This window comes from Macaca mulatta, chromosome 20 (genome assembly GCF_049350105.2).
Source record: "Macaca mulatta isolate MMU2019108-1 chromosome 20, T2T-MMU8v2.0, whole genome shotgun sequence".
In the NCBI taxonomy this organism is placed as follows: Eukaryota; Metazoa; Chordata; class Mammalia; order Primates; family Cercopithecidae; genus Macaca; species Macaca mulatta.
In genome coordinates this window covers 6,629,294-6,654,184 of record NC_133425.1, presented here as the reverse complement: position 1 = coordinate 6,654,184, position 24,891 = coordinate 6,629,294, and the positions used below count along the sequence as shown (strand labels likewise).

Below are 24,891 nucleotides of genomic sequence, written 5' to 3'. Positions count from 1 at the left end.
CCTCCACCCATGTGCTGCTTTCCTGCTATCGCTGTCACAAATTCATGTCAATTAGTGGCTTAAAACACAAATGTACTGTCTTACATTTCTGGAAGTCAGAAGTCTGATATAGTTCTCCCTGAGCCATAATCAAGGTGTCAGGAGGGCTATGTTCCTTCCTGGCGTTTCTATGGGATTATTCATTTTCTCATCTTTCCCACTTTCTAGAGGCCACCTGCATTCCTTGGCTTGTGGTCCCCTCCTTCACCTTCAAAGCCAACAGAGGACTGTGGAGTTTCTCTCCCATGACATCACTCTGATTCTGAACCCTGCTGTCTCCCTCTTCCAAATGTAAGAACTCTCACAATTACATCAATCCTGCTGGGACAATCCCAGATACTCTTCCTATCTCAAGGTCAGACAATAACCAACCTTAATTCCACCCACAACCTTGATGCCCATTTGCCATGGAACTTAACATATCCACAGGTTGCAGAGATCAGGATGTGAATATCATCAGGGAAACATTATTTCAGGGAAACATTATTCCGCCTTTCATGCCAGACATCCACTCCCCTCCCTCTCTCAGAGAATCCCAAACTCCCTTGCCACTAGGTGTGGCCATGAGATTATGTTTCAGTCAATGAAATATAAATCCAAGTGCTTATATAATATCAGGAATTCCCTTTAAAGGCACTCTTTTCATCACACCAGTTCTACTGTCTCGAACTCAGATGTGATGGCTGGAGCAGCAGCAGCCACACTGGGCCATGACAATGTCCCTCATAGGTATAACAGAATGAATTGCCAAAGAAGCGTAGGTCTGTGATGACTTTACAGAGTCACCACGCCAACCCTGGAGGGCCTTTCTTGGACTTATTTATAAGGCAACATAGAAGTTTGTGTATTTAAATCTCTACAGGTGGGGGTAGAAGGATTCTATTACAGCAAAATGAAATTCCCAACAGATTCTGAAAATGAGAGCACTAACTTATTTATTCATCCCTCAACATGTGTGTACTAAGAGCCTGTTAAGGGCCAAGCACAGTGCTAGATGATACAAACAGAAACCTGCCACAGTCCTTACACCCCAAGATTTGAGCCTTGTGGGCAGACAGCTCAAGCCTAAGTTGTAATACAAGCAGTAATGCAACCAAAGTAATTTTTATTTATTTATTTTTTTTACACAGAGTTTCGCTCTTACTGTCCAGGCTGGAGTGCAATGGCACGATCTCAGCTCACTGCAACCTCCACCTCCCGGGTTCAAGCAGTTCTACCACCTCAGCCTCCTAAGTAGCTGAGATTACAGGCGCCCACCAACACGCCTGGCTAATTTTGTATTTTTAGTAGAGACGGGGTTTCACCATGTTGGCCAGGCTGGTCTCGAACTCCTAACCTCAGATGATCTGCCCACCTTGGCTTTCCAAAGTGCAGGGGTTACAGGTGTGAGCCACTGCACGTGGTCCAAAGCACATTCTTAGAAATAAGGCTGGTGAGCTACAGAGGCATCAACTCCTCCTGGGGGAATCGGGGAGGTGGCCATGGGGAAGGGATGATGTGTGGGAGTCTGCCGGGGGTAAAGGTGAGAAGAGCATTCATTCGAGGCAGTGGGACCTCCAGGACAAGGGTAAGGTCATAATGGGTTAAGAGAGGGTGGGGCTGCAGTGAGATGGCCAGTGAGTTAATGTCTGAATGCAAAGAGTAGGGAGGGCAGGAGGTGATTTTGGTGGGGAAAGCACAAAACATCAGGAGCGTGAAGCTGACAGCTTTGGCTTCTATGCTGGAGCACTAGGAACAGCCCTCTTGGGTGGCTTAGCAGTGAGGATGGGCCACGTGCATTAAGCACCTGAGACCGTCTACCTATTCCCCTGGGGCCCTTGAGATGCAATGCTCTCAGGACCCTTCTCCACCTACACCTGGTCATTTCCCTGAGGCGGAAGAGAAGCCCAGTCCCCACTCCATCCACCCACCCCCAGCCTTCTCCAGCCCAATTCTAAACTCTACTCCATCCCCATCAAAGCTGCCAATTTTAGTTCCTATTTTCTTTTCTTATTGCTAGCTTTGACCTCTTAGGGTGATCACTAATAAACCTAAATAAACTACTCCCTCCAAAAAAAAAAAAAAGTTGCAAACTTTCCAAGTTCAAAACGGGATTATAAATTATTCCATCTTGGCAAACACAGTCCCTTCCCTAGGCAACGTGAAGTGTTGGCAGAAGCTTAAAAGAGGCATTCATTTCCTCCTCTCTTTGCATCTGTGGTTTAGATGTGCAAAAAAATATGGTTCAGCATTTTTACTGGAACGCAGATTTATCCACACTCCTGCCCCCACTTGTCTCTCCAGCAAAAGACGAGGTCAATCAATCACGCATTATATCAGTTGCATTCACCTCTTGTCAATTTCAATATTGGTGCTGATTGAGGAATTCATGGAAAACAGACAAGGCCACTGCTCGAGTGCAGAGTCACGGGTGGTCATAACAAACAGCCTATTAAATGGGACTCGGCTCACCTTTTCTCCCTGAACAGAGGCTGCAAAATTCAAGGAGAAGCTGAAACTTACACAGATAATGGGATGGAGTGATGAAGAACCTTCCGGCAAATTCTGTAATGACCATGTCACTTTGGCACACAAGGGACACCCACAGCCCATTAGGCGGCTGATCTAGGTCATTTAAGGCGGAGAAAGCCATGTCATTCTTTGAGAGGAATGTTCCCTGAATTATTCTGTTTCTTCCTCATTCACCTTCTCATTACTAATTGTTGTTAAGCACTCTCCACTCAAAGTGCAGGTTTCATGTCCCAAGAGATACACTAAGGGTGGACTGAGATTTCAATCCATTACGTTAGGGAAGTGTTTTACATCCTCTCCGCCTGGACAATGGACATTATAAGTACACGTGTAAATAGTAAAGGCTCTGAGAAGTCCTGCAGAAAAAGTAATCAGTGCAGCCTAGAGGGCAGCAGCTTCACATCCGGAGTGAGTCACTTCTAGCTTTTAATCCTGGCCTTGCCACTTTCCAGTGTGTAACCCTGCAGGGCGGTGGTGAGACCTGAAGGAGAAAAAAAGCACATAAAGCATAGTGCCTGGCCCCTGGTAAACACATAATACACATTTGCCACAATCATAATTATTCACGTTGAACCTGGCATTTACCAAAATACATTTGATTATTCTGTTCTTCTTTTGTGTGAACACCCATTACGTCCTAGGAAAGTGGTTTTCCTCAAAACACTCGAGGGGAAAGACTGCAGTAAGTGGTTTTGTTTTCATTTGACCAACAGTTAGATGAGCCACATTCTGAGCCAGGCACCGTTCTGGGTGCTTTATACACATTAGTCCATTTAATCCTCATGACCACTCGATGAGGCAGGAATCACTATGATGAATGTGCACATTTACACATGAGGCACATTTATATGTGAAGCATCCTGCCCAAGGTCACACAGCTAGTGAGCAGCTGGCCCCAAAGTCTCTAGTCCGTATCTTTTATGTGGAGGCCAAAAAGTCCAACCCCTGAGAACTTCCTGAAGCTATTTTCCTGTGACCCACTGGCTCTTCTCTCAAAACTCTCATAAAATGTCATTTTCATCAGCTATTCCTTCCGCTCAAAAACCTAGAATGCCTCCTCATCACCTCTGGAGTCAAATTCCAATTTCTTCTGTTTCTAGGTTCTGAATATGCTCTATCTTGATTGTCCCTCTGCCTGGCCTACTCTTGCTCTACCTGGTAAACTCCTATGCATCCTTCAAAACCTAGCTTAAAACTTGCTACTTCTAGAAGGCCTCTCTGAACACTTCTGTCCAAGGTGGAGTTAGTGCCTTAACTTTTATCCTCTCTTTCAACTTTCGGAGAACCTCTATTGACTGACATTTTCCGGACTATATGCACATTATACCCACAGTAGTGAGCTGAGATGACTCGCTGCTGCTGCTACTGCTGCTGCTACAAGCCTTGACTTCTCTTCCCACTTTCAGTCCAGGTAGGGAGTGAGCTGACTCCACGCTGACCTCTGCAAGAAGCCTGTACCCATGTATGGCCAATCGGAGCAATGCACCACCCTTGGCTACAGGAACTGCTAAGCAATGATCACATGACCCAGTCAAGGCCAGTAAGACTGAACCCCAAGACTCCTAATAGAGTAGCCTGGACACAAAGACTTATTTCTGCAGGACTTAGAGCTGGGAGCTAGGAAGCTGAAAGCCTGGTGCCACTGGGACCACCCTGTGGAAAGGGACTTCTTGAGAGTGAAGCCAGCGTGGAAGAGAACGCAGAATAGGAAAAGAACAAAGAGAACAAACCTGAGTCCTGATGACACTGGTCGTCAAGCTCCTAGATCAAGCCTTACCTGAAGTAGTCCTATTGTTAGACATCTTAATTATGTCAACCAATAAATTCTCTTTTCTACTAAACAAAGTCGGAGTTGCAGTTCTGTCCCTTTAGCCCCAGGAACCCAGACTAGTACAATCTCTAGAGGATGGCTGAGGTCCTCTAATAAAAAACAATGTCTAACTCATTTTCCCAGTGCCTGATTCATAGTGTGAAACATCCTATAAACATGTGTTGCAATGAAATTCAACTTGTAAGTTTCAAAATGTTTTTTATGAGCACCTGCTCAATGGATCGTGGGGACTTACTATGCATTCCTATCCCCACTTCACAAACAGAGAAAGTGAGGCTCAGAAACTTTAAGCAGTTTCCTTCGAATATTCTATGCCTTTGATATAATTCTAATGTTTTGCCTACCATGCATGCAGTTGGTGCTTAATCACTGCCAATTAACCAGGCCTAACAGACCCAAATGTAGCTCCTGTGCTGCCATCCTGCTGCCTTGGGTTAGAGGAGACCCAGATGAGTTTTGGCAAGGAAAGTGGTGCCAACTCAGGTCTGAGTGGCTCTCATCTTTGTAAGCCATCTCACCCTCCTGGCAGACCCACGATCCACCTTTTCCCCACACGGGTGGGCACCACTTATACATTCATGAATTTGAGATCTTGCCAGGCCCTCAAGGTTGCCCCCAGCTCCTCCTGTCTTCCTACCACTAAGTGAAGACTTGTCGGTTGTGTCTCCACGGCTTTGAAAATCCAGCCATTTCTCAGCAGTTGGAGTGTGAAATTAGGCAGATGGAACATCCAGATAACGGACTGTGCCGCATCTGGAAACTGTGGCATCAACCAACAATCAGAGCTGGTTACTTTATAGCATGTCAGCAAAGGAGGAAATTAATGACACTTTATTCTTGATGGCTAAATTCAACCCAGCAAAGCAGTAAGAGTGTGGACACTGGGGTCTGGAACACAAATCCCACCTCTACCATTTATTCTCTGCGTGATTATAAAAGGAGACTTAAGCTTTGGATTTTCCTACCCATAAAATGGGTATAAATTATCTCCAATAAATGTGTGGAAGATTCAGAGAAATAAACCACTGTGGCATACTGTAAGCACTCAATAAATTATCTGATGTTTGCTCTTTAATTTCCTTAAACATAAAAAGATACCCAAAACCTTGCCAACTGAATCAGAACACAGGTTTTCCAAATAATTAAATGAGGTCAGCACAATTTCATTGAAGCTGTCCAGGCAGCTTTAGTGATAAATGAAGCAACATTCTGCAAGTACATCTATTACAACCTTAAATTAGTCAAACATAAGGTAGCATGCAAGGAGAGTACAGACCAGGAGGTGTTGCAAATCAGAACGCTATAGAAACGGCCACAGATTGCAAATCATAAATTCCACTTTCCAGAAGTTCCATTATATGTAGATACCAGAAGGCAAATAAAAGCATACTTAAAGATAGTGTTGGCAACATCTCTTTGAAAAAAAAAAAAAAAGATGAAAATGGTATGATTTCATAGCACTAAACTCAAACAAGTGGTAATACATAGTATCAGCCCAAAAATTTTTCAAAGAGCTGAGTAACAGCTGAATAACAGCTGAATTGGAACTATTTGGACATTTTTGAAAAAATAAAAGATGTGGTACCCTTGATCACAGCATTAGAGACAATTTTCTCAATTCCTACTGAAGCCTCAGTGAACTCTTAGATGGCCTGAATGACAATACCACATCTATATGAAGCCTGAAAAAAGTTCTGCAGGGCTTCCCAACTGGGGGTGGTGGGGGGGTGATTTTGTTCTCCCAGGGGCATTTGGCAATGTCTGGAGACATTTTTGGTTGTCCCAGTTTGGGGAGATGAAGATGCTACTGACGTCCACTGAGTAGAGGACAGGGATACTACAAATGCTCCCCCAAGCACAGGACAGACCCCACAGCAAAGAACGATCAGCCCCAAATGTCAGGAGCAATGAGACTGAGAAACCCACGCTGGAGTTAGCCAGCCTGTTTTTTGGTTGCAAGAGCTTGAGGGAGCTTTTAGCCTCTCTGAGCCTTGGTTCTACCATCTATCAAATAAGGGAGAATCCCAGGACCTAACTTCCAGGTTGTTGAGAGATTATGAAGAGATATTCATCACCATCATCACTTCCATTCAACAGGCTCTTGTTATGCCTTGGGCACTGTGCCAAGAGTCTGCATGTGCATTATTTGATTTAATGTTTGTAACAACCCTATCGGGGAGGTAGCACGGCCAAGGTCCCACCTGAAAGGGATGCAGGCTAGAGCCCCAGCAGCCTATGCCTTGACCTCTTCATCCTCGCTACCCACAGTGCGGTCTACAGGCCTGCAGCGTCAGCCTCACCTGGGAGCCTGCTAGGAATGCAGAATCCTGGGCCCTGTCCCAGGCCTACTGAGAGCAAATCTGCCTGTGAGCCAGATCTCCAAGTGATTTATGTGCCTGTTAGGGTTTTAGAAACCATTTGCTAAGGTCTGCAGCTGACCCTTAAGTAAATACAAAATAAATATGAATGATTTGTATTGTCATCACTGTAGCTTATGGAGAGATCTACTAGGATAAAATTCAGACTCGGCATCGTAACACACGTGGATGTGATAATGACTCCCCAAGGGCATAGGGTCTGCCATGCCTTTTACAGAGTCTCTCTCCATACAGATAAAGACCTGGCTGTCAAATAGGAAGAGCCAGGACCCCACACCAGCTCTTCTGCTTCCTCAGTCCCTCCTCCTCCTGCAGCACCCTGTCCTCTCCAGTAGCTTATCTATTTCACACTATGGTGTAAATGGCTTATCTATTTCACACTACGGTGTAAATGACTTATCTATTTCACACTACGGTGTAAATGACTCGGGGTTTGTGAGGCCTCTCCCAGGGATAGTTGCAAAGCTCAAGCCGTGCTTTCTCCCACTGTTTGATGAAAGAATCGAGATCTTTATTGCCAAACCTCAAGTAATGGGCAGTGCCATTTCAGTGCACAGGAAGGTGACATCACAAAGCATTCTTTATCTCTTTAAAATTTCCTACCTTATTATACAAGTCATGCATGAGTACATCCTCAGGATAAAATATTCAAGTTATACACAAGTACATAGGGTACAAAGCAAAAGTCCCTTTCATCAGAGAGGCGCTGAAGGTTTCAAAGCAGAGACTCCTGACTTTGGATCTCAGCTCCAACCCTTACTAGATGTGTGTCTTTGGACAACTTACTTAACCTCTCTGTGACTCAGTTTCCTCATCCGTACCTCAAATATCTGTTTAAGGATTAAATGTAATAAGGCCTTTAAAATGCTTAGCTTTGAGCCTGCACACAATGGGAATTAGCAATGTTTTCACACCCTACTCTTGTCCCCAAAGGTAAGTCCTATTCGCAGCTTGGCATGAAGACTTGGAGACCCTCTGCTATGCATTCACTTATATAGGTACCCAACAAGCACAAGTGCACATTTAGTATAAAGATGATCACAGCAGACCTTAGTTCTACAGCTCGCTTGCTTTAGAGTTCACCTGAGTTGTGGGGATATTTTAATGCCCAATCACACAGATGTATCTCTTGTTCTAACAGCTCTGTACGTCTATCCTTGGGATAGAGGCACAATGACAGATTGAAAAATTCCCCCATTGTGGACATTTAAGTTTCCACCATCTACCCACTGAAAGTCGACCGTACGTGCAAAGGCAGCCAAGCTCGAGCATGTCAGACGGAGGAAGCTGAGCAGCCAGGAAGTGGAGCCAGGCGGAGGATGCTGTCATCAGAGCCTCTGCCAAGGACGGGAAGGATGACGACAATCTGGGGCACACTCAAAATAAATAATTGTCCTTAACCCTCTCAAAATTGGGAAGCACATCCTTAGTCACCGGCTTCCTGTCACAGCTGGGTGCTGTGCCCTCACACCGCCCACTGCAAGGCTGTGCCCAGGCTCCCAGGTTCACAGCCAACAAGGGCACCTGCCCGGGATGATTCCTCTGCCCCAAGTGCTTTCCTCCAGCAAAGGGGCCAAATACAAGCAGTTAGTTACTCTGGCCATAAAGGACCTAAAAAATGACCCAGAAGAGCTGTTTCGTGACTTGGGTAGTATCAAAACCTTGAAATCTTACCCAGAATGCTAATCTATAAAGCAGATCAAAGGGAGGGCCCTGGTGGAACCAAGCTGGTGTTCAAACGGGGAGATAAAGAGCCTCATCTTTTCCCCTGAGACTCCCAGGGTCCTCCAGAATACAGGTGACAACCCACTAATCTATCTGGTCCAGTGGCTGGAGCTCATGGAGAGGAAGTTACTCACCAAAGAACCACAGTGATTAAGTAGCAGAGCCCAGGGAAGGACTCTGGTCCCCTGACCCCTGACTCCCAGGCTACCGCACTTTCTGTGAACTTCTACAGCATGTGCTTATTTAGACTAAGGTGTGAATGACTGTGTCATTCAGAGATGATTATGTCTTCAGAGACACTTTCCATTAGAGCCACAGCTCTCCACCCCAGGTAGGTACGGCCCAAGTGTAACTCACAAGATAAACAACTCAGAACTTCCTGGGCTGGGGGTGTGTTTCTCTGAGAGGTCCGAATGTGGAAAGATAAAATAACAACCGAGAAAAAAACTATAAAAACTGCTTTGATATTTTAAAAATGAACTGAAAATGAAACCAAATAAGAAATTCACCTGAACTTTTATGATTAAATTTTGGACTTCAATTCAATGCGGTCCTTGTCTAAGTGCCTTGAGACGAAGCACCCGCGTGGCCCTGGCCCTGGCTCCTGACAGCATGAGGTCCGTCTCTTCTGCTGTTCATACATTAGGTTGGCGCAGAAGTTACTGCAGTGTTTGCCATGACTTTTAATGCCAAAAACCGCAATTACTTTTGTGCCAACCTAATACGTTGGGGGAAAACTGTGAGGGGTCCTGAGCCCAAGGAATGACTTCTTAATGCAAAGATTATTGGCAGCAGAGTAAGTGAAAGGTTTTCAGTGGATGAAAGGTCATCCCAAGTCCTTGAAATCTCTGTGTATGCAGTCTACTCTGCCTAATCCATAATCATAAAATGAGCATTTATTGTGCAAACATTTATGAAGTACGTACTGTATGCCCAGCACTATGCTAATCACTTTACAAGGATGAGAGGGGCATTAGCATTACCTCCCATTCTACAGATGACAAAACTGAGGCTCAGGAAACATAAGTCATGGGAATATCCGAGTCCATCGGTGATAGGAACAGGATCCAGAAACTCTTCCTTTCCAGCAGTGTGACCAACCATCCCAGTTTACCCAGGGCCATTCTCGTGTTAACACGGAAAGTAACACATCCCAGGAAGCCTGCATTCCCAGGTATAACTGGGACAACTGGCTGCCGTAGCGGAGGGTCTGCTGAGGCTATTCAGAGAACAAAAATAGTTAATACTGATGCTTAAGCTCCCGGAGTGTTGGAACGGAGGCTAACTCCCCGATCCTGGGCGGGCCATGTGGAGTGGAAACGAGGACCGCAAGTCTGGACGCAAGTGTTGGAGAATGAGGGTCCAACTGGGTGGCCAGCAAAGGCAGCACATCTCTGACACACGCCTTTGAGTTGTTTGGATGGGGGTGACCCAACAGTCCTACACCCCAGGAGCTCCCTCAATCCCAGATAAACCAGAACAGCTGATGACCCTACTTCCCAACGAGAAGCTGTTGCTGAATATTCCAGAAAACACACACACCTTCAACAACTGCAGGCTCCGTATGTCTGTCTACTTATTTGCTTTCTATTCACCCCCCCGCCTTTTCCCTCAAACTGGCAGGCAGTGCAATGCTGTGCTGTTGTCTTGCTCTCTCCATGAACGACTACAGAAAGAAAAAAATAAAATGGAAAAGGTCATTGTGCTTTAAAAGGAGCCTTTAAAAAAATAAAAGAAAGAAAAGAAAATTACCTGAATAGGCTCCTATTAGTGGGAAGTGAGAAAAGGTTTCAAATGGAAAACTGTTCTCAAGAGAAAGCACATGTTGACCCTGTGATTGTGTTTTACACTTGTGTTGAAAATGTTCTCGCAATGCTTCAGAAGGCTTTTTTGCATATTTATTTTCCATACCCTGATGAGAGGTACAGTTCGGAGCACTTGTTGACAAGTGTGGAGACAGACGTTCTGCCTTACAGGCTCCCTCTCTCCTGGGCTGCACGCCTTCCCCTGGGACCTCGAGATCCACATTCAACTTCTGTCTCTGCCTCCACCTCCTCTCTCTCTCTCTCCCTCGCCCCAATCTCTTCTCTTCTCTTTCTCTTCCCTTTCCTTTCCTTCCTTTCCCTCCTCCTCCCTCTCCTCCCTCCTTTTTCCTCCCCGCCCACATCCATACCAGCCTTTGACCTACTCCTTCTCACCAAGCTCACTCAAGCTCAGCCTTTGCACTTTCTGTTCCCTCTGCTCGAACACCTTTCCCTTTGTGATTTGCCTGGTCAACTCCTTCTCACCCCTTGTGTCTCAGCTTGCATGACCCCATCTCAAGGGGACTTTCTTGAACTCCCCATGAAAAATAGTTCCATTCTCCGACAACCCCTCCACATTCTGCAGCTTCCTTCAAAGCACTTACCCTACTCCTTGTAGCCCCTTCCTGGACATATTTGCTGTGCATGGAGGAGGCAGACGTCACGTCTGTCTATTTGCACTTGTATCTCCAAGGCCTATCCCCATGCCTGGCAGATATACAGCAGGTGCTCAACCAGTGCTTTCAACTGCATGACTAAGCCAATGACTCCCACACACTTGACTGACAACTCTCTGGATGGTTTCCGGTTCCTCGGTTTGGGCTCCCCCAGAAGTGGATCCTGAGATGAAGATTTAAGCGCAGGTAGTTTACTTAGGAGCTGAGCCCCTGAGTGCGGAAGAGACTTGGGGAAGGGAGGAAAGCCGATGCAGGGTGTGCTATGAAGAGACCGCCAATGCAGGCAACAGGGGCCCCATCCTAGGGGCCACTCGGAGATGACGCAGCACCTGTTCCCCCTGCCATGGGGCAACATCACCGGCTGAGGCTGCTACTAGGGACTTTATCCCTGACACCTCTGGTCTACCCCAAGCTTGGAAGAAAAGAAAGTCCTCAGCAGAGAGTCATGGGTGCTGTCAAAGGACCCCACTAGAATGGACCAAGACGATAAGTACCAAGGGGACAAGAACGGATGGTACCGCAGCATCTGCCACACCTGGTGACCACAGCCAGCAACTGCACCAGCGTCCTGGCAGCCCTTACCCTGCTGAAAATGTCTCCCGGCAACACTGGCTGTGTGGGCCACCCCTTCCTTCTTCAACTGTCTCCCCTCCTGCCTTTTCCGACTCTCCCACTGCCCTGTGTGCTGATTCCTGGTCTCCATCCCTAACCCTTCTCCTGTTCTCCTCAGTGAGCAGCGTCCCCACCCACCGCCCCTTCCCCTGGGAAACACAACAGTAGGTGAATCCCAGCCTCGGGATCCCCTCACCTGAGCTCCTGTCCCAACAGACAACCACCTGCTGGAATAACGGCAACAACAGTCACAACTGAGGGTAGGACTCAGCAGTACTGGGGTGTCAGAGCTACCTGCATGCTCTCAGAATGCACCGCCTGGGCTCCAGCATGGCCTCCAGCCCTCACTAGCTGTGAACTTGGACAGATTACTAACTTGCTTTTTTTTTTCTTTTGAGACAGAGTCACGCTCTGTCACCCAGGCTGGAATGCAATGGCACAATTTCAGCTCACATCAACCTCTGCCTCCCAGGTTCAAGCGATTCTTCTGCCTCAGCCTCCCAGATAGCTTGAACTACAGGCGCCCACCACCACGCCCGGCTAATTTTTGGATTTTTTTAGCAGAGACAGAGTTTTGCCACGTTGGCCAGGCTGGTCTCAAACTCCTGATCTCAAGTGATCTACCCCTCTCAGCCTCCCAAAGTGCTGGGATTACAGGCATGAGCCACCGCACACGGCCAGATTACTAACGATCTTAAAACTGCTGATAAAGAAAGTCTTATCGCAAAGGGCACTTATGAGTCTTCAGCTAGTTTAACACCAGTACATTAAAGTGCTAAGCACGGCGCCGGGATGAGCAAAGCGCAGCGGGCAGGCCAAATCCAGCCTACCACCACCAAAGATGTTTCCCATTTGGTTCTCCACAGAGAACATTTGGTAACCCCCGGCACGGTTGGTGCTGCATAAATATTGGATATGACAACATTAGTGTTAGCGTCCGCGTTAGTATCAGTGTCCATATTCACACAGAATGTGGGACTCGTTACCCCATTTTCCAGATGAGAGATCTCCATGTACATACCTCACAGTCCTCTCCTTCCCCTGTTCCCTGGCCCTCCCCATAGAACACCCCCGACTTATCACCGTCACTAATCCAGACTCTCAGGCTGGGATCTTCAGAGCCCTCCAGGATGCCATTTCTTCCCACAAGCCCTGGAGATTCAGCCTCCATGCCCCTTAGCTGTAGCCACACTTGCCTTTCCAACCTCACTGTCCTCTTCATTCCCCTCCCTGGACCAGTTTTCCCCATGGTGGGTTCCCTAGAATGTGGATCCCTGGGAAAGAGCTTCCATGGTCAATTGATTTTAGAAAATATCACATGTCATCTGCCCCTCTCCAAGAGTCACAATAACCATTAAAATGCTAAAGGCTCTGAGAAGTCCCTCAAAGAGATGTGTTAACTCTATGTAACCCAGCATTCAGCAAACCCGCGCAGCATTTTTTGTTTGTTTGTTTTGTCACTTAAAATCTGTTTCTACCACGGGACACAGATTGGGAGCTACTGCCTGTGTCTGGCACAATGGTTGCCTCTCTGGAATCCCAGACAGACCAGTCTCTCGTCCCTTTCACCTATCCCAGGAATTTATAAACATTTTCCATAGAAGGCTGGATAGTAAATACATTAAACCTTGTGGGCCAAGCGGCAAAACTGAGTATATTATACAGGTACTTACGTGATAAGACAGAAAACAAATTTCTATCAACATTTTATTGGTAGAATTCAAAACTTCATTTGTGGGCAGAGAAATCTGAATTTTATGTCGTTTTCACACCTCACAAAACAGCCTTCTTCTTTTCATGCTTTTAGTCAATTCTTTAATAACAAAAAAAAATAAAAGTAAAAAAACACAGATAAATCACATCTTCTACAACCCAGCTCTGATCACCTCTGTGTTAAAACATGTTCAAAGACTACGCTCTCTCCCCAGCGGACAAAGCCCAAGCTCATCCCCCAACCATTCAAACCCTATCAGCCACACCTGCTGTCCATCTATAATTCCACCCCACTCTCCCCTTCCATTCCCTGTGATACATTCAGAGAAAACTGCTCCCTGCTCCCATATACATTCATCCTTTTCTGTTCTTGTGTCTTTTCTCATAGGGCTCCCTCCTCCTGGAATTCCTCTCCACAATCTCCACACATCCAAACTTAAGGACTAACTCAAGGGCCACCTCCTCCAGGAAGCTTTCCCTGATCTCCTCAGGGAGAGCTTCTATCTCCTTCCTCCAAACTTCCAGGCCTCTTTATCTCAATATCACATGCAGCACTTGTATTAGTTCATTCTTGCATTGCTATAAAGAATTACCTGAAACTGACCAGCCAGGTACAATGGCTCATGCCTATAATTCCAGCACTTTGGGAGGCCAAGGTGGATGGATCACCTGAGCTCAGGAATTCAAGACTAGCCTGGCAAAACATGGTGAAACCCTGTCTTTACAAAAATACAAAAATTAGCCAGGTGTGGTAGTAGGTGCCTGTAATCCCAGCTACTCCAGAGGCTGAGGCAGGAGAATCGCTTGAACCCGGAAGGTGAGGGTTGCAGCGAGCTGACATCGCATCACTGTACTCCAGCCTAGGTGACAGGAGTGAGACTCCGTCTCAAACTGGGTAATGTATAAAGAAAAGAAGTTTGGCCAGGCACAGTGGCTCACGCCTGTAATCCCAAAATTTTGAAAGGCCAAGCCAGGTGGATCACTTGAGGTCAGGAGTTCAAGACCAGCCTGACCAATATGATGAAACCCCATCTCCACTAAAAGTATAAAAATTAGCCAAGTGTGGTAGCAGGTGACCGTAATCCCAACTACTCGGGAGGCTAAGACAGGAGAATCGCTTGAACCCAGGAGGCGGAGATTGCAGTGAGCCGAGATAGCGCCACTGCACTACAGCCTGGGCAAAAGAGAGAGACTCCATCTGAAAGAAAAAAAAGAAGTTTAATTGACTCACAGTTCTGCAGGCTATACAGGAAGTAGCACTGAGAAGGCCTCACGAAACTTACAATTGGGATGGAAGGCGAAGGAGAAACAGGCGCCTCTTACATGACTGGAAGAGGAGGAAGAGAAAGTGAAGGGAGAGGTTGCTACACACTTTTAAACAACCAGATGTGGGAACTCACTCATTATCACAAGAAGAGCAAGGGGGAAATCCACCAGGGAAATCCCATGATCCAATCACCTCCAACATCGGGGATTATAATTCGACATGAAATTTGGGTGGGGACACAAATCCAAACCACACCACCACTGGCCCCCATCTACCTAAAACTGGGGCCTATATCTTTCTGACCCAGTAACATGACATCTAGAAGCTGTGAAAACAAGCTCCCATGAGGAATGCTGCAGCAGCTGTGTGTCTCAATGGGCGATGGTTCTGCTGAGAAAATCCATTTCACGTCCTCCTCCTCCCCACTCCATCCTTTCCACACTGCCTCCTGTGGGTCGCCACCAGTCCATTCCACATCCTCCTCCTCCCTACTCCATCCTTTCCACACTGCCTCCTGTGGGTCACCACCAGTCCATTCCACATCCTCCACCTCCCCACTCCATCCTTTCCACACTGCCTCTGGGTACCCACCAGTCCATTCCACATCCTCCTCCTCCCCACTCCATCCTTTCCACACTGCCTCCTGTGGGTCCCCACCAGTTTCAGAAGTGAGAAGAGCTGATATCAAGATGTGAAAGCTATCTCTTTAAATTCTGAAAGAACTTGGAGGTTGAGATGGAGAAGATGAGCCAGAAGTTAGCCTGTGTCTGGAAAGGTCCTCACCTGGTGTCTCTTCTCCCCATCTTCAGAAGAACAAGAGAAGCTGAAGTCATGCTAACATGCAGAGTGTGTTTTGATTCAAAAAGGATCATGAGATGGTATTGTGTGGGTCAACGCGACCCAGTGTGAACAATGTTCTCATTTACCAATCTCATCTCCTTATTTGCAATCAAACTAATAACGGTTTATCTCAATCTCAGGGGAAACGAACCACATAGACATGCAGCAGACTTGGAAGAAACAGCTCCCTGCAAAGCCAATTCTGTTCTGATGGACAGGATTGGAGAAAGCTGTCACCATAGTAGAGAGACCTGAGCCGTGTTCCCCACAGGCGCAGTCAGCATCACCTTCACGGCTAAACCACCCCCATTCTCAGCAGAAGTGTGGGCCAACCTGTGGGCCACAGATGGAGGAATCAGAGTCTTAGAGGTTAAGCATTTCTTTTTTTTTTTTTTCTTATTTACTTATTTTTAACGGTCAAATAAATATTGTACATATATGAGACTGGGTCATTTCCATCTTCTCTGTTCTATTCACACACCCAATACACAGACCTCACTCCCACCACCATCTTTAATGGAGGGAGAAGGGCACAGGTAATGAAGAGGATTTCATTGGGTTCACCCATGTGGACGGACTCCGGGAACACTGAGATCAGGTTCTGCAATTTGTTGCGGTGGACCCACGAAACCCTTCCGAGACAGAACATCATCCCAGCTGGCCTCAGCTGCCTCCTGCCTAAAGCATAAGATCTTGGCCTAACGGCCCTTCAAAGGCAGTTCAAGAATCCCTTCACGATCCTTCATCTTAGGGCTTGTTAGACCCACTGGCCTGCAGAGGAAATAGACGAAGCTGGCATGGATATCTTTCCTTTTGCTCTCACAAAATCATAAGCATCTTGGCTGGGCGCAGTGGCTCAAGCCCGTAATCCCAGCACTTTGGGAGGCCGAGACGGGTGGATCACGAGGTCAGGAGATCGAGACCATCCTGGCTAACCCAGTGAAACCCTGTCTCTACTAAAAAATACAAAAAAAAAAAAACTAGCTGGGCGAGGTGGCGGGCGCCTGTAGTCCCAGCTACTCGGGAGACTAAGGCAGGAGAATGGCGTAAACCCAGGAGGCAGAGCTTGCAGTGAGCTGAGATCCGGCCACTGCACTCCAGCCTGGGCAACAGAGTGAGACTCCATCTCAAAACAAAAAAAAAAAAATCATAAGCATCTTAAAAGAGGTTTACCCCACTTATGAGGACAGCTCTCTGTGCCACTTCAACCATTAAAACGTGGTGTGAAAAAAAAAGCCACACTGCTGGGTTGAAGGTAGGAAGGAAAGACTGCTAGTCACAAACCTCCCGTTTACTCGGAAGGGCGTTGCAGAGGCCAAGTAACCATGGATTAAACACAGGAGAAGTTTCTTTCTCCCTCAGGCAGGAGCATGGGTATCTGCAGCTCAGGGCCAAGGTGTCCCAGGGCCCAGGGACCATCTCTGGAAACCCCGGCCACCCTCACCACACATCCAGCAGGGCTCATTACCAGCCTTTATTCCCTCAAAATGTGGGAAAAGGAGAAGTGCATGAATTGCCCCTGCACCACTCAGAAATGTACACATCACCAGCTCACACGTCCCAGACGAGGATTTAGCTCATAAGCACTCGCTACAAGGGAGGCAGATACAGCAGTCTGCTAGGGCTGCCATAACAAAATGTCACAGGTGGGGTGGCTTAAGCAATAGAGATTTGTTTTGCACAGTCCTGGAGGCTGGAAGTCCAAGACCAAAGTGTTGGCAGGATGGGTTTCTCCTGAGGCCTCTCCTGGACTTGCAGGTACCCATCTTCTCCCTGTATCCTCACAGGGTCTTCCCTCTGTTCTCCAGCACCCCTGGCATCGCTCTGTGCACCCCATCTTCCCTTCTTATCAGAACACCAGTCAGATTGTACAAGGGCCCCTCCTAAGGGACTCATTTTAACCTAACGCCCTCTTTAAAACCACATTCTGGCCGGGCATGGCGGCTCACGCTTGTAATCCCAGTACTTTGGGAGGCCAAGGTGGGCAGATCACCTGAGGTCACGAGTTCGAGACCAGCCTGACCAATACAGCAAAACCCCATCTCTATTAAAACTACAAAAATTAGCCGGGCGTAGTGGCACACCTGCAGTCCCAGCTACTCGGGAGGCTGAGGCAGGAGAATCGCTTGAACCTGGGAGGCACAAGTTGCAGTGAACGAAAATCACGCCACCACTCTCCAGCCTGGCGAAAGAGCAACATTCCATCTAAAAAAATAAAAAATAAAATCCTGAGGTCCTGGGGGTTAGGGCCTCAACGTGTGAACTTGGGAAGCGGACATCACTCAGTTCATAACAACAGGGACACATAGTCTTGATCCTGGGGAGTCATGTGCCTGCTAAAAATTGGGGGATGGTGGGTGGAACTGCTGACAATGAGGAAAGGAAGAGGCCGGATGCGGTGGCTCACACCTATAATCCAAGCACTCTGGGAGGCCAAGGTGGGAGAATCATTAGAGTCTAGGTATTCAAGATGAGCCTGGGCAACACAGAGACTGTCTCTACAAAACATTAAAAAAAAAAAAAATAGCTGGGTGAAGTAGCACATACCTGTGACCCCAGCTACGTGGGAGGATGAGGCAGGAGGATCACTCCAGACCAGGAATTAGAGGCTACGCTGAGCTGAGATGACACTGCTGCATTCCATCCTGGGTGACAGAGTGAGACCCTGTCTGACATAAAATAATAATAATATTTTAAAAAGCCAAAAAACAAAAAGAGAAGGAGACTGGATCAGGGGAACAATTAACTATCTTTGCCCTAGACAGTGTCCTATCCTGGTTCGTAGCATCCACAGCTCATAGCATCTGGCACCAGGGAGGAAGTCAAACAGCTGATGGTCTAAAGAAGGGAAGAGAACACAAAACTCATGGAGATGCCGCCTAGATCTCATGCTTGGGGGCTCGTCTGGTGTAAGTCTGTTGTGCTTTCAATGCCAAGAACACAGCTGGCCCATCATTGGGTCCTGCAGAACAGAAGCCTGTGGGGTGTTAGGAGAGAAGTTTCCAGAGTAGGCAGGAGTAAGCTTTGCAACTCCAAAAAGAGACTGAACATGCACAAGAGCAGGTATTTCTGTCCAGTTTGTTCCCTGATGCATTCTGTCATGGAGAATGGTGCCCAGCACGTAGTAGGTACTCAATTAATGGCATGGACGCAGACAAGGAAGCTCAGAGGAGGAACTTCATCTCCATCCAGGGCAGTACTGGCAGGAAACCACTCTTTTTTTTTTTTTTTTTTGAGACGGAGTCTCGCTCTGTCGCCCAGGCTGGAGTGCAGTGGCCGGATCTCAGCTCACTGCAAGCTCCGCCTCCCAGGTTTACGCCATTCTCCTGCCTCAGCCTCCCGAGTAGCTGGGACTACAGGCGCCCGCCACCTCGCCCGGCTAGTTTTTTCTATTTTTTAGTAGAGACGGGGTTTCACTGGGTTAGCCAGGATGGTCTCGATCTGCTGACCTCGTGATCCGCCCAAAGTGCTGGGATTACAGGCTTGAGCCACCGCGCCCGGCGGAAACCACTCTTAAGTCATCCCTCCCCACGACCCCATCATGCTGTGTTTTCCTAACATTCTCAGCCATCTATAGGTTGGTGCAAAAGTAATTGGGGTTTTTGTCGCTAAAAGTAATGGCAAAACCGCAATTACTTTTGTACCAACCTAATATATTTCATTATTTTAAATGACAGCATCTAGAAGCAGGGCCTGCGTTCCTAATGAGTAGGGCAGGTGAGGTATACGGGAAGGGAAAAGGTGGCTTCAGCCACACAAGGGATCCTGACTGAGACCCACCTTTGAAAGCAGGTGTGCTTTGGAAATATGTTTAGTGTTTATAAATGGCCCAGAAGCAGGTTCACCCAGCACAGCAGAGGAAGCAACTCGGCCGGTGCTCAGGAGCACGTGGGGCATGGTGCTGAGCTCTCCCATACCTGCTTCCCCACTGTAAAGTGGGAGGATCGCAGCATGTACCACAGAGAATGTCCTCAGCATTAAATTAGGTGATGCCTGAAAGCATCAAAGCGCAGTGCCTGACACTGAGCAGGTCCTCTGCAAATGCCAGCGACTGGGAGAAAGAAGTCTGCGTCTGTCAGTGCTGGTCCCCGGCTATTCCAAGGGCCTTAGAGACGTCATGAGGATGAAGATGGCTAGGGCACAGGTAGAAATGTTACTCATTTTACATTTTAACAGACTGTGGGACAGGTGCGGTGGCTCGCGCCTGTAATGCCAGCACTTTGGGAGACGAAGGTGAGTAGATCACTTGAGGTCAGGAGTTCAAGGCCAGCCCGGCCAGCATGGTAAAACCCAGTCTCTACTAAAAATACAAAAATGAGCCAGGCATGGTGGCACATGCCTGTAATCCCAGCTACTTGGGAGGCTGAGACAGGAGAACTGTTTGAAGCCGGGGGCAGAGGCTGCAGTGAGCCAAGATGGTGCCATTGTACTCCAGCCTGGGCAACAGAGAAAGACTCGTCTCAAAACAAACAGACAAAACCGCTGTGGTCTTCATTTCTTCAATGCTTTTGAAAATAATGCCAAGAGCATGAGCTAAAGTTAGAATATAAGAATTGAGGAGGGAGACCCACAGAAACCTCCTAACTCATATCACATAAAAAGCGGGATGCACTTCCAGAGAGGGGCCTCTCTCGACAACAGCCAGCCATGCTTGAAGGCCTCAGAATAAACAAGGAGACCCCAGAAGACCCTGGGTTAGAGTTAAAGGGAAAACATCAACGCTGAGGCCCCCTGCACACAGAGGTCACCATGAAACCATGTCACTAAAGGCCAACCCTTCCTGCCCCCTGAAAGGCCAGAATTTTTTAAAAGGATGGCCTTTGAGCTTTTGTTTCTTAAAGAGCTTGGAAATGTGCATAACAGCAACAGTTTTAAGAAACCATGTACTGCAGCTTGTTAAATCATTGGAAATCAAATCTAAGTAAGAGTTGCAGAATTAGATTACCCAATATGAAGGAAACATACTTTCATCTCAAGTTCCTCTAAATAGATGTTATTTTCCCTTGCTGTAAAGGTAGGCTATTTTCCTTATTATTCTTTACTCAAGAAAAACAAGGAAGTGGGAGGGCGGGAGACGAAAACCCACATCGGTTAGGTGCCCCAACGCTGCAGAGCAATTCTAATCAGCATTAACATTGCAGTAGCCCAGGAAAAAGAACTGGGAGGTTTCATCGTACAGGAACAAAACTGAGAGATGAAAATGCAGTCGCAAGCGTAAAAAAAGTTATTATGAAATCTGTTCAAGCCTCATGCTTCTCCAATGATTCAAGATAATCACATGAGCAGCTTCAAACATTATGCATTGACATCATTCAAACAGATAGCTCCCAGAGGTTGGATATGAGATCAGGGAATTACCATTCATCATACGTTTATGACAAATCTAATGGCCTGAACTGATTTGTGACTGGTTAAAGCTCATGTGGGTCTCTCCAACTATGGCTACCTTGCTACTTAATGATCCTCCTTGCTTAAGAAGAACCCCCATGGAACCCATAACGTCTCATTGGAATAAGGAACGGGAAACTCCTCACAACCCAAGGTCAAGTGCCTAAGGTGTGGATCTTCTCAAAGTCCAGAGTCCTGTCATTCAAACAGCAAATACAGAACCGTCCTCTTGCTGGAGGTTAACTCCAGCAAACAGACAGACAGACTCAGGTTTAAGAATCTACTGTGCTACTTTCTGGATGTGGAACCATGAGCAAGGCATCTCCCCTCCTCATGCCCTGTCTCATTTTTAATATCAAGATTATAATGGCCTCTACTTCTTAGGGCAGTTATGAGGATTAAGTGAAATCATATATATAAAGTATTGAGCACGATTCTTGGCACAGAGCAGGCATTTAATAAATGTTAGCTAGAACCGCTGTTACGCCCAGTACCGATAAGATAATGAAGTTAACAGTCTCCACGGGAAGGGTTTGTAAGAACATAACAATCCAAAGACAGTAATGGCGCCACTCTGGGCTCCTCCTTCCCCGTTACCCACGTGGCAGATACAGTGGGAGCCCATATCCCCTCCAGCCAACTCGGCTGTCACCTGCAGCTTGGAGAGACAGTTCCCTCCCACATCAATGGGTCCCTTATTTAAGCACCTGTGTCTCTGCACCTAGGAGTTTCCTGCAGCCATGGGAATCTGCTCAGCCTGTGTTCTGGGCAGGTCAGGAGTTGCAGAGTGACCAACCACACCACCGGTTTCTAACACTGCACACGCAAGACACCCACTTGTGCGCAGAAAGTGTCTTCCTTTAGGCTTGTAACTCCCTTCACATGAAAGATTAACGAGGGAAATCGTTGTATTCTGCATAAAAACTAGATCAAATTTCTACACAAAATCATTTATCTAAAAATTTAAGTTTTCAAATAAAAATTAAAATGCATTTCTGACATGCAAAATAAATTTTAAAAATTTTACAAAATCACCTGATGTCAGCACCACCTTTGTTTTTCTGTATTAAGTCAATAGAAACTGTGCTACTTTATTAAAACAGAGTTTTATTTCGCATGTATATTTTTGTCTCTCCATCATTTCCATGTCTGACCACTGCTACTACTACGTCTTATCATAACATTCCATTCATACTTAAAACCAAGCAAAGGGTGAAGTTCCATCCTTAACAACTAAACAGGCATTTTGGACAACACATTCTTGGCAATGAAACCTGGACAACATTTATCAAACATGATAGGAAAATTTATCACTCTGCATTATAAAAAGGACAGCCAGATATCAACTGTTACAGAAATGAAATAGATGGAAAATTTTTAACAAATTTTTCTTAAAGAGACTGCCAGAGATCTGGAATAGCCTCCTGGTCAGTCATCTGGAAGCAATTCTTCACATAATTGATGAACTTGGCTACCACTTTGGGAAGAAAACCACCTTTTTCTATATTTCCTTGCATTTTTGCTCTAACATCTTCTACAGAACTAGGTCCTTTTGGTGTTTTAGGAGGTTTTTTCCTGTTTTTTGAAGGATTCTTGTCCTTTTGATCTTGGTGTTGATCATGGTTTTGAGTCTTTTCCATTCTGATATGACTTGTGTGCATTTTTGGCTGGAGTGTCTCATATAGATTTCTTCATTGGTGCTTTTTCTTCAGTTTCCTCATTATCAAAATCACCATCATCATCATCATCAAAATCATCAACATCTTCATCATCATCTTCATCATCATGACTAGCATCATCTTCGTCGGCAGCAAGTTTTACTTTTTTCTGTGGAACCTTGCTACCACTTCCAGGGGCAGCCTGTTTTCCGGATATACTTAAGAGTTGGTTTCACATCCTTGTCTTCATCTTGTGACTCTGCATCTTCCTCCATAGCTACAAAGTGCTGTCCACGAGCATGCACTGTCCCTGAACCGCACTTCAACTGTAAGATCACCGGTGGCATGATTTCAAAGCCCCCATTGGCTGTACAGGCATTTACAAAGTTGCCAGTATTACTTTAACTGGACTGCCTTCATAATTCATTGCCTCTGCTTCAACAACATGCAATTCATCCTTTGCCCCAGCCCCTAAACCAACCATTCTTAAAGATAACTGGTACTCTTTTTCATCATTATCCACCCTGAAGTGATAACCTTTGTCAGCCTTGAGTTCACAACTGAAAAGATAGTTCTAGGGCCTCAGGGGGCTCATGGCCATGACCACCGAATCTTCCATTGGGTGGTAGCATGCACTTAGGTGGGAGAGAAGGCGGATAGAGATAAATGACCACTGCTCAAGAGAACAGCCATGCAGGATGGAATCACACCAGGGAAAGCTCTTTTTATTTTTATTTACTTATTTATTAAGACAGGGTCTCACTCTGTCACCCAGGCTGGAGTGCAGTGGCACCATCTTGGCTCACTGCAACCTCCACCTCCTGGGTTCAAGCGATTCTCCTGCCTCAGCCTCCCAACTAGCTGGGACTACAGGAACACGGCACCGTGCCCAGCTAATTTTTGTATTTTTAGTAGAGACAGGGGTTTCACCAGGTTGACCAGGCTGGTTTCAAACTCCTGGCCTCACGAGATCCTCCCAACTCGGCCTCCCAAAGTGCTGGGATTACAGGTGTGAGCCACTGTCTGTGCCTGGGCAGTACCACTTTTCTTAATGCCAGGATCTTTAGACTTTATGTGTTGGGCGGTGTGTGACATAGAGAGGACGTGTGGCTGCATAAGTGTTTGCTCATTTTTCAAGAGAATCTATGCTCCAAGTTGATCAACATTAAATTTTGTGCATTCAGTGTGACACCTCCCAGAACGACCCTCAACCAGTGGGAAATGGGAACAGGCAGAGCTCCGGGAAGCGGTAGTTAGGGATGTTCTGGGCCAACCGCTGGAGTCTACCAGCAGGCCTGGGTGCCAGCTGCCCACAGCAGTAAGCAGCTCATTGAAAGACCCTTCATCTCTTCCCCACTCCCTCCCTGTGGGATCACCTCAAATAAATCTCTTGCATTCAAATCCATGTCTCGGAGTCTGCTTCTTGAAGAACCCAAACTACTGCAACCTAGATAAGGCCTCCTCCTCCTCCTCAGCACACTTTCTGCTTCTGAGGTGACCCTACTGTCCAGCATGACATCATGGAAGGAGCCCAAGCAGGGGCATTTCACAGATGGGGTTCAAATCCCAACTCTGCCCTTACTAATTGTGTCATCGAGCCAAGCCGCATTGCTGGTCCCCCATTTCCCCATCTTTAAAGCAGCACCTGCATTACAAGGATGTGATGAGGAGTCTGCCACAGAACCAGCTCAACCCTTGTTCTGTTCACTAGTTGGAGCTTCCTAAAGAGAAGCAGGTACCCAAAGTTTCCAGAGATGCCTGTAGAGCACAGGTGCTTGGCATAAAGGAATGGGCTCCAAAAAGCAGAATGCAAAAAATTCATTAGGGAGAAATTTTTCGATAGAGAATGGAGTAACTATCATCACGAAGAGAAAAATCTTTTCTACAAACATAGAAGGATGTCCCTATTGCCAGATCCCTTGCGTCGGGAACCAAGAAAGTAAGTTCCTCTTGGCCGAGGCTGTACTTGCCATTGGCAGCCTGTAATTGGAACCAGAATATTTCTTAGGTATTGCCAAGTCGATCAGCGACTGGCTTGTTTTCCTAGAAAATGAGTGACAGCTGCACAACAGCTTTTAAGTCATCGAGAGAGAAGAAAGAAAGCCTAGCCAGGGACTCTACGCGCCTTCTGTGCACCCCTGGGGGACTATTGGTGCATTCACGTCTCAAACCAGCACACATCCAAGTTAAAACTTAGCACTTGGCTGGAACTTCTAGGAGAAGTTGTTCCTAAATCAATGTGAAGGAAACTTAAAAATTAATAAAGTGATGGGCAACCTGTATACTGACTTTTTTTTTTTTTCAAAACCTCCTTTGACACCTTCCTAATTAAGGAGAACTGGCTGCTGGTTTCTGCTTCTGGTACCCAGAGTCGGGGAATCACTGAGAGACAGAAGGAGTAACTATTAACTCTAGGTTGTTTTTTCCTTCTCTTGGAAACTGATTGCACA

At 46.6% G+C, this 24,891-nt stretch overlaps 1 protein-coding gene and 1 pseudogene across 2 annotated transcripts in view; both read right to left on the bottom strand.

Moving 5' to 3' along the window:
• RBFOX1 (RNA binding fox-1 homolog 1) overlaps positions 1-24,891 on the bottom strand; it is a 2,485,711-nt gene that overhangs the window by 2,334,037 nt on the left and 126,783 nt on the right. The window lies entirely within an intron of this gene.
• Positions 22,175-23,160, bottom strand: LOC100427595 (nucleophosmin pseudogene; annotated as a pseudogene).